The sequence below is a fragment of the Oncorhynchus masou genome, chromosome 19, assembly GCF_036934945.1.
Source record: "Oncorhynchus masou masou isolate Uvic2021 chromosome 19, UVic_Omas_1.1, whole genome shotgun sequence".
Taxonomy (NCBI): domain Eukaryota; kingdom Metazoa; phylum Chordata; class Actinopteri; order Salmoniformes; family Salmonidae; genus Oncorhynchus; species Oncorhynchus masou.
Genome location: NC_088230.1, coordinates 34,442,870 through 34,452,869, shown reverse-complemented (window position 1 = coordinate 34,452,869; position 10,000 = coordinate 34,442,870). Strand labels below are relative to the sequence as shown.

The 10,000-nt window shown below is 46.9% G+C and overlaps 1 long non-coding RNA gene across 2 annotated transcripts in view; it reads right to left on the bottom strand.

Moving 5' to 3' along the window:
- Positions 1-10,000, bottom strand: part of LOC135506219 (uncharacterized) — a 24,325-nt gene that overhangs the window by 12,054 nt on the left and 2,271 nt on the right. Inside the window, exon 2 of one of the 2 annotated variants that reach the window (XR_010450356.1) lies at positions 2,050-2,154. This is a non-coding gene — a long non-coding RNA (uncharacterized LOC135506219). Of the gene's footprint in view, positions 1-2,049; positions 2,158-10,000 lie in introns of both variants that reach the window. The other variant, XR_010450357.1, reaches the window with a different exon arrangement.

The following is a 10,000-nucleotide window of genomic DNA, read 5'->3' as shown; positions in this document are numbered from 1 at the left end:
TTTATCTCTCCGTCCCTCTCTTTCTGCCTCCTACCTCTCCACACCCTCACCAACTCTCTCTCTCTCTCTCCATCTCTCTCTCTCTTATACTTGGGTGAACTCAGGCCACATCCGAAGCCAGCCAGCCAATCAATCACAGTACAGACCATAATGAGATGGTCTCCATGGAGACGTCACGACAACAGGAACAAAACAAGATGCGGGAAATGAAACACTTTCTAATCCGTTAAATATACACCGGTGGAAGAAGTTTACTGAGGATATTGTATTCGTTCAGCTCTAACCGGGCATCGTTCAGCTCTAACCGGGCATCGTTCAGCTCTAACCGGGCATCGTTCAGCTCTAACCGGGCATCGTTCAGCTCTAACCGGGCATCGTTCAGCTCTAACCGGGCATCGTTCAGCTCTAACCGGGCATCGTTCAGCTCTAACCGGGCATCGTTCAGCTCTAACCGGGCATCGTTCAGCTCTAACAGGGCATCGTTCAGCTCTAACAGGGCATCGTTCAGCTCTAACAGGGCATCGTTCAGCTCTAACAGGGCATCGTTCAGCTCTAACCGGGCATCGTTCAGCTCTAACCGGGCATCGTTCAGCTCTAACCGGCATCGTTCAGCTCTAACCGGGCATCGGCTCTAACCGGGCATCGTTCAGCTCTAACCGGCATCGCAGCTCTAACCGGGCATCGATCAGCTCTAACCGGGCATCGTTCAGCTCTAACCGGCATCGTTCAGCTCTAACCGGCATCGTTCAGCTCTAACCGGGCATCGCTCAGCTCTAACCGGCATCGCTCAGCTCTAACCGGGCATCGCTCAGCTCTAACCGGGCATCGCTCAGCTCTAACCGGGCATCGTTCAGCTCTAACCGGGCATCGTTCAGCTCTAACCGGGCATCGTTCAGCTCTAACCGGGCATCGTTCAGCTCTAACCGGGCATCGTTCAGCTCTAACCGGGCATCGTTCAGCTCTAACCGGGCATCGTTCAGCTCTAACCGGGCATCGTTCAGCTCTAACCGGGCATCGTTCAGCTCTAACCGGGCATCGTTCAGCTCTAACCGGGCATCGTTCAGCTCTAACCGGGCAGGCCCTGTCAACAGACGTAGAAAATAACATCTTGTTCTATGGTAATCTCTTCTTCATGGAAATATGGTGGTTCATTAACACACTGTTCCACGGAGAGTGAGTCAGAGATGAGAACACGAGGCGGTTAGTAGACACCTGCTCCCCCCCTCTTTTGGCCGTCCTCCCTGCTCCTGTCCCGCCTGGGAGAGACTCATGGGTCAAAGGTCATGGGCATTTTGTGAGACTGAAGGACAGACCCAGTGTACTGGGTGTCTTAGGCCTGTTCAGTATGCTACTGTAGGCCCTGGTTAAATGCAGTACTGGGGCTGTATATAAGGCCTGTGTACTGGGTCGTACACTAGATCCTGATTAAATGCAGTATTGATTCCGTGGAGTAAGGTCATCAGGGTGTTGTCAAAGAGAGGTCTGGTCGGTCTCCTCTGGTAGCGGAGAGAGGTTAGAGGTCAGGGATCAGAGTGGCTAATTAATTTTATACTACAGGATTCAGTTGAAACAGGCTCTGGGGAGACGGAAGCCTAAAGGCCTGGTGAGTCAGTGGTTTAAACAGGGTGGTTGAGATGTGTTGGAGGGAGAGAGTGGGAGAAAGAAAGGCAAAGGATGGTGGTAAGAAAAGAGGGTATAGATGTGTATTTAGTAAGTAAAGAGAGGTGTGTGTGTGTGTGTGGGGGGGGGGGGGGGGTTCTTCTATCCTTGTAGGGACCTACAATCCCCCCCAATCCCTACAAGGATAGTAAAACAAGGAACATTATCCCTCATGGGGACATTTCCCACATCCCCATGAGGACTAAGGCTATTTTAAGCTTAGGGGTTAGGTTTAGGTTTAGGTTTAGGATTAGAATTAGGAGTTTGGGTTTCAGGTTAAGGTTATGGTAAGGGTTAGGGGTTAGGGAATATAGGATTTTGAATGGAAATGAATTGTAGGTCCCCACAAGGATAGAAGAACATAACGTGTGTGTGTGTGTGTGTACTCACGTTGTGCAGTGCGTCCTGGCGTTGTGGCAGGGATGACAGCTGAGACTCAGAATGGTACAGGGTCATCCCCTTCCTCAGGACACGCAGGTCCCCTGGGTTACACTGCTGCTGGGGTCAGAGAGGAGAGAGAGAGAGACGTCATCATACACTGATCAATCCACCATAGTCTACACACTCTACTTACCCGTACACACGGCTGGGCCACATGTTCTCTCGACCACTGTTCCCTGAGGGAGGGAACCCATCTGACGGAGGAAACCCATGTTCCTTATGACATTTCCCCATGTCACACAATGTGCGCCGTACGCTGCCAGCGTGTGCAAACACGTGATGCTAGGAGAACCATAGCTGTAAATAAACCCAGTGAGCTATGCGTGTGTGTCACGTCTGGCGCTCCTGGGTGTCAGGGGACTGAATGCAGAACACAGCTTTCTCCCACAATGCACTCCAGAGACAAAATTAGCATTCCATCACTGCACCTCTGGCTCATGTCCCTTCACATCCCCCCCCCCATCCCATCACTCCTCCAGCTCCCGAGCAGCGCAGCGGTCTAAAGCACTGCGTCTCAGTGCTAGAGGCGTCACTATAGACACCCTGGTTCAATCCTGGGCTGTATCACAACAGGGCGTGATCGAGAGTCCCATAGGGCGTCGCACAATTGGCCCAGTGTTGTCCGGGTTAGGGTTTGGCTGGGGTAGGCCGTCATTGTAAAATAAGAATTTGTTCTTAACTGACTTGCCTGGTTAAATAAATACATTTTTAAAAAGTCCATAATTTGATCTTCTTCTACCCCTCCTTTCCTCTTCCAGAATCCCCCCTTCATTCCTGTACCATTTTCGGTGCCCATGAGGACAGAAGAACATAACTTGTGTCCCTCGCTCCTCTCCTTTTACCATCACAACAGTATTTATCTCTCGCCTCCCGATGAAAAATGTGACCCTCCGTCTCAGCTTCCAGCCTCCGCCAAGAATCCCAGGTCCTTGGCATTATGCTTTATCTAAAGAAACATACTTCCCAACTTCCACTTCAGCGTCTTATACTGCTGAGCGAGACAAACAGAACAATACACTATTGGTCTGTAAGACAGGCTGGCATCTCCTCATGTCAACAGCCTCTGTTCCCCATCCATCACAATGTCCTGAGAGGTGACAGGAAGGAATCCTGGCCCGGCGTCACGCATCACTTCCTGTCTAAGTTATGATGAGGGACCATGGTGAAACAGGTGGCTAGGAACACTAGGAAAGGATGCGATCCCTCCTCTTCTCCTGTCCACTCTTAACAGGGGTATGCGCAATGCCATCGGGGGTACGCGCAATGCCATCGGGGGTACGCGCAATGCCATCGGGGGTACGCGCAATGCCATCGGGGGTACGCGCAATGCCATCGGGGGTACGCGCAATGCCATCGGGGGTACGCGCAATCGCCATGCCATCGGGGTACGCGCAATGCCATCGGGGTATGCCATCGGGGTACGCGCAATGCCATCGGGGGTGCGCGCAATGCCATCGGGGTACGCAATGCAATGCCATCCATCGGGGTACGCGCAATGCCATCGGGGAGTGCGCGCAATGCCATCGGGGTACGCGCAATGCCATCGGGGTATGCCATCGGCGCAATGCCATCGGGGGTACGCGCAATGCCATCGGGGGTATGCGCAATGCCATCGGGGGTACGCGCAATGCCATCGGGGGTACGCGCAATGCCATCGGGGGTACGCGCAATGCCATCGGGGTACGCGCAATGCCATCCATCGGGGTACGCGCAATGCCATCCATCGGGTGCGCGCAATGCCATCGCAATGCCATCGGGGGTATGCGCAATGCCATCGGGGGTACGCGCAATGCCATCGAGGGCGCAATGCCATCGGGGTACGCGCAATGCCATCGCCAATGCCATCGGGGGTATGCGCAATGCCATCGGGGTATGCCATCGCAATGCCATCCATCGGGGGTATGCGCAATGCCATCGGGTACGCGCAATGCCATCGGGGTAATCGGGGTAAAATGCCATCGGGGTCACATTTAAATGTTTTTTAAATACAATTTAGTAAAAAAATAAATGAAATCATCACATTTTCAAACGGGGCTATATAACTATATAACTATACAACTATACATTTGGGTGAAGTTTTTTTCTCGCCCGAGTAGCCTTGTTTCACTCCAAAAATACAATGGGAACCATAACGTGTTCAGCAAAACACAATGTCAAATACAGGTAGCCGAGTCAAATTATTAACATCCAATCACATTAACTGTTACTCATCCAATCACATTAACCGTTACTCTCTCACGAGAAACCAACACTCTTGCGCAGACATTTAGAAACGAAACATGACAATTTGAAAAACAAGACACAGGAGTTTTTTGAGTAAGAATAAAGACAACTTTCAAGTAGTAAGACATGTATAAAAGCAACAAATACCATTAATAAGAAGGGGCTAGAAGTGTCTTATATGGTGATCTACCCAGTGACTAGGACAGGCAAGCCCCATACTATTGTGGAGGACTTAATTCTTCATGCTGCCGTGGATATGGCTGGGGCAATGCAGGGGGAAAAGGCCAAAAAAACTATACAGACAATGCCTTCATCAAACAACAATGTTTCACGACACAGCAGTGAATTACTGCTTCGTATACAAGCCGGCAGGTTGCATAGTGGTTAGATTGTTGGACTAGTAACTGAAAGGTTGCAAGATCAAATCCCTGAGCTGACAAGGTAAAAATCTGCTGTTCTTCCCCTGAACAAGAAAATGAACCCACTGTTCCTCGGCCGTCGTTGAAAATAACAATTTGTTTGTAACCAACTTGCCTAGTTAAATAAAGGTCAAATAAAAAAGCCAATGAATTGTACGTGTTACAGCTGGATGAGTCAGCAGGCCTGGCATATGTCTGTTATGTTTAGGACAATTTGAGAGAATATTTTAAAGTACTGGACAGCTTTGTGACATCAAATGGACTTCGGTGGTCAAGATGTGTTGGTATCTGTACTGATGGCGCAAAAGCCATGACAGGGAGACATAGTGGAGTGGTAAAGCAAAGCAGTTGCTCCCGACGACACTTGGGTCCACTGCAGCATCCACCGAGAGGCTCTTGGGTCCACTGCAGCATCCACCGAGAGGCTCTTGCTGCCAAAGGAATGCCTGACAGCTTGAAAGACGCTTTGAACACGAAAGTGAAAATGGTTAACTTTGTTAGAGCAAGTTCCCTGAACTCTTGTGTATTTTCTGCAATATGCAATGATATGGGCAGTGACCACGTAACGTTTTTACAACATATAGAAGTGCGCTGGTTATCAAGGGCAAAGTATTGACACGTTTCTTTTAATTGAGAGACGAGCTTAAAGTTTTCTTTACTGACCATCCTTTTCACTTGTCTGACCGCTTGATGATGACGAGTTTCTCACACGACTGACCTGTCTGGTTGATGTTTTTCACTTGTCTGACCTCTTGGATGATGAGTTTCTCACACGACTGGCCTATCTGGGTGATGTTTTTCACTTGTCTGACCGCTTGCATGATGACGGGTTTCTCACACGACTGACCTATCTGGGTGATGCTTTTCTCGCCTGAATGATCTGAATTAGAGGTTGACCAATTATGATTTTTCAACGCCGATACTAATACTGATTATTGGAGGACCAAAAACCGATACCGATGAATCTGACATTTCTTTTTACATTTATTTGTAATAATGACAAGTACAACAATACTGAATTAACACTTATTTTAACTTAATATAATACATCAATAAAATCAATTTAGCCTCAAATAAATAATGAAACATGTTCAATTTGGTTTAAATAATGCAAAAACAAAGTGTTGGAGAAGAAAGTAAAAGTGCAATATGTGCCATGTAAGAAAGCTAATGTTTAAATTCCTTGCTCAGAACATGAGAGCATATGAAAGCTGGTGATTCCTTTTAACAATACGTTTTAGGTTGTAGTTATTATAGGAATTATAGGACTATTTCTCTCTATACCACTTGTATTTCATTAACCTTTCACTATTGGATGTTCTTATAGGCACTTTAGTATTGAAAGTGTAACAGTATAGCTTCCGTCCCTCTCCTCGCTCCTCCCTGGGCTCGAACCAGGAACAAAACGACAACAGCCACCCTCGAAACAGCGTTACCCATGCAGAGCAAGGGGAACAACCACTCCAAGTCTCAGAGCGAGTGACGTTTGAAACACTATTAGCGCGCACCCCGCTAACTAGCTAGCCATTTCACATTGGTTACACGAGCCTAATCTTGGGAGTTGATAGGCTTAAAGTCATAAACAGCTCAATGCTTGACGCACAACGATGAGCTGCTGGCAAAACGCACGATAGTGCTGTTTGAATGAATGCTTACGAGCCTGCTTCTACCTACCATCGCTCAGTCAGACTGCTCTATTAAACCACAGACTTAGTTATAGCATAATAACACACAGAAATACGAGCCTTAGGTCATTAATATGGTCGAATAAAACTTTATTCTTTCAGTGAAATACAGAACCGTTGCATATTTTATCTAACGGGTGGCATCCATTAGTCTAAATATTCCTGTTACATTGCACAACCTTCAATGTCATGTCAAAATTACGTAAAATTATGGCAAATTAGGCGGCTCAAACTGTTGCATATACACTGACTCTGCGTGCAATGAACGCAAGAGAAGTGACACAATTTCACCTGGTTAATATTGCCTGCTAACCTGAATTTCTTTTAGCTAAATATGCAGGTTTAAAAATATATACTTCTGTGTATTGATTTTAAGAAAGGCATTGATGTTCATGGTTAGGTACACATTGGAGCAACGATACACACTGCATCAATTATATGCAATGCAGGACACACTAGATAAACTAGTAATATCATCAACCATGTGTAGTTAACTAGTGATTATGATTGATTGCTTGATTGTTTTTTAAAAGATAAGTTTAATGCTAGCTAGCAACTTACCTTGGCTTACTGCATTCACGTAACAGGCAGGCTCCTCGTGGAGTGCAATGAGAGGCAGATGGTTAGTGTTGGAGAAGTTAACTGTAAGGTTGCAAGATTGAATCCCCCGAGCTGACAAGGTGAAAACCTGTCGTTCTGCCTCTGAACGAGGCAGTTAACCCGGGGTTCCTAGGCCGTCATTGAAAATAAGAATGTCTTCTTAACTGACTTGCCGAGTTAAATAGAGATTAAATAAAGGTGTAAAAAAATATATAATTTAAATCGGCAAAATCGGTGTCCAAAAATAACGATTTCCAATTGTTATGAAAACTTGAAATCGGCCCTAATTAATCTGCCATTTCGATTAATCGGTCAACCTCTAATCTGAATCTAGGATTACAGGAACTCTCCACAACTATATTCAATATGCGGGACCAAATTGGGGCTATGATTAAGAAGTTGGAATACTTTTTCTGTCTGCATTAACAAGGACAACACACCATAGTGCTCTCAAAAGCACTCACCTCCCAGGCCTCGGTACAACACAACACACTGTAGCAGAGCACTCACCTCCCAGGCCTCGGTGCAACACAACACACTGTAGCAGAGCACTCACCTCCCAGGCCTCGGTACAACACAACACACTGTAGCAGAGCACTCACCTCCCAGGCCTCGGTACAACACAACACACTGTAGCAGAGCACTCACCTCCCAGGCCTCTGTACAACACAACACACTGTAGCAGAGCACTTACCTCCCAGGCCTCGGTACAACACAACACACTGTAGCAGAGCGCTCACCTCCCAGGCCTCGCTACAACACAACACACTGTAGCAGAGCACTCACCTCCCAGGCCTCGGTACAACACAACACACTGTAGCAGAGCACTCACCTCCCAGGCCTCGGTACAACACAACACACTGTAGCAGAGCGCTCACCTCCCAGGCCTCGGTACAACACAACACACTGTAGCAGAGCACTCACCTCCCAGGCCTCTGTACAACACAACACTCTGTAGCAGAGCACTCACCTCCCAGGCCACGGTGCAACACAACACACTGTAGCAGAGCACTCACCTCCCAGGCCTCGGTACAACACAACACACTGTAGCAGAGCGCTCACCTCCCAGGCCTCTGTACAACACAACACACTGTAGCACCTTAGATTTGGAGAGGTACCGTATTTCTCTGTATCTGTGATAAACTATATAGGCTACAGGGCTGAACGTGGGGAACATGATGTGTTATGAGAGGATGGCTGACAGGTTGTTGTGTGTGACTCTAAGGCAAGTGTAAAACCAAGGACACTGTGACTGAATAAGCTTTAACACGGAACACTTGGCAACATCTTTTGAGCATCCAACCACATAGCAACCACGTCTCGCTACGTAGGAGGACATCAGACAGGCGCTTTATCTGTCACAAAGCAGGGATATACGTTATTATCTTACCAAAAGGTTTCTAAAGTTAATATTAGAGGTCCTTATTTAAAAGATACTGCAGGCCAATCTTTAGGCCTACTTATTAATTACTCTTAATTGCCCTGATGATAAAAGTTTGGTGTCATTAGTTTCAACCCACACACTTTGCCTACATAGTTATAGTTATAGTTATCTACGTAGTTATAGTTATCTACATAGTTATAGTTATCTACATAGTTATAGTTATCTACATAGTTATAGTTATCTACATAGTGAAATATCTAAATTAAAATCTATTAAATCGCTTTTATGTCTTCAAAGCCAATACTTGAGATGGTTTATCAGTACGGTGCTTGAAGTGAACTGAGCCGATACCTGAGTTGGTTTATGGTTCGGTGCTTGAAGGTGCTTGCCCTGAAGTTAACTCAAATCAAATCAAATTGTATTTGTCACATGCGTCAAATATAACAGACCTTACAGTGAAATGCTTACTTACAAGCACTTAACCAACAAGGCAGTTTTAAGAAAATCCCTAAAAAAGTAAGCGAGAGGAATAACAAATAATTAAAGACCAGCAGTAAATAACAATAGTGGGGCTGTATACAGGGGGTACCGGTACAGAGTCAATGTGGAGGCTATATACAGGGGGTACCGGTACAGAGTCAATGTGGAGGCTATATACAGGGGGTACTGGTACAGAGTCAATGTGGAGACTATATACAGGGGGTACTGGTACAGAGTCAATGTGTCATGTGCGGGGGCACCGGTGTCGAGGTAATTGGGGTAATTATGTACATGCAGGTAGAGTTATTAAAGTGGCTATGAATAGATAATAACAGAGTAGCAGCAGTGTAGGGGGGGTGCAAATAGTCTGGGTAGCCTTTTGAATAGATGTTCAGGAGTCTTATGGCTTGGGGGTAGAAGCTGTTTAGAAGCCTCTTGGACCTAGACTTGGCGGTCCCATACCGCCTGCCATGCAGTAGCAGAGAGAGCAGTCTATGACTAGGGTGGCTGGAGTCTTTGACAATTTGACACCGCCTGGTATAGAGGTCTTTGATGGCAGGAAGCTTGGCCCCAGTGATGTACTGGGCCGTACGCACTACCCTCTGTAGTGCCTTGCAGTCGGAGGCCGAGCAGTTGCCATAGCAGGCAGTGATGCAACCCGTCAGGATGCTCTTGATGGTACAGCTGTAGAACCTTTTGAGGATTTGAGGACCCATGCCAAATCTATTCAGTCTCCCGAGGGGGAATAGGTTTTGTCGTGCCCTCTTCATGACTGTCTTGGTATGCTTGGACCATGTTAGTTTGTTGTTGATGTGAACGGCAAGGAACTTGAAACTCTCAACCTGCTCCACTACAGCCCTGTCGATGAGAATGGGGGTGTGCTCGGTCCTCCTTTTCCTGTGGTCCACAATCATCTCCTTTGTCTTTATCACATTGAGGGAGAGGTTGTTGTCCTTGCACCACACTGTCAGGTCTCTGACCTCCTCCCTATAGGCTCTCTCATCATTGTCAGTGATCAGGCCTATCACTGTTGTGTCATCAGCAAACTTAATGATGGTGTTGGGGTCGTGCACAGGAACAATGGTGGTCTGCTTGAAATAAGTTGGTAT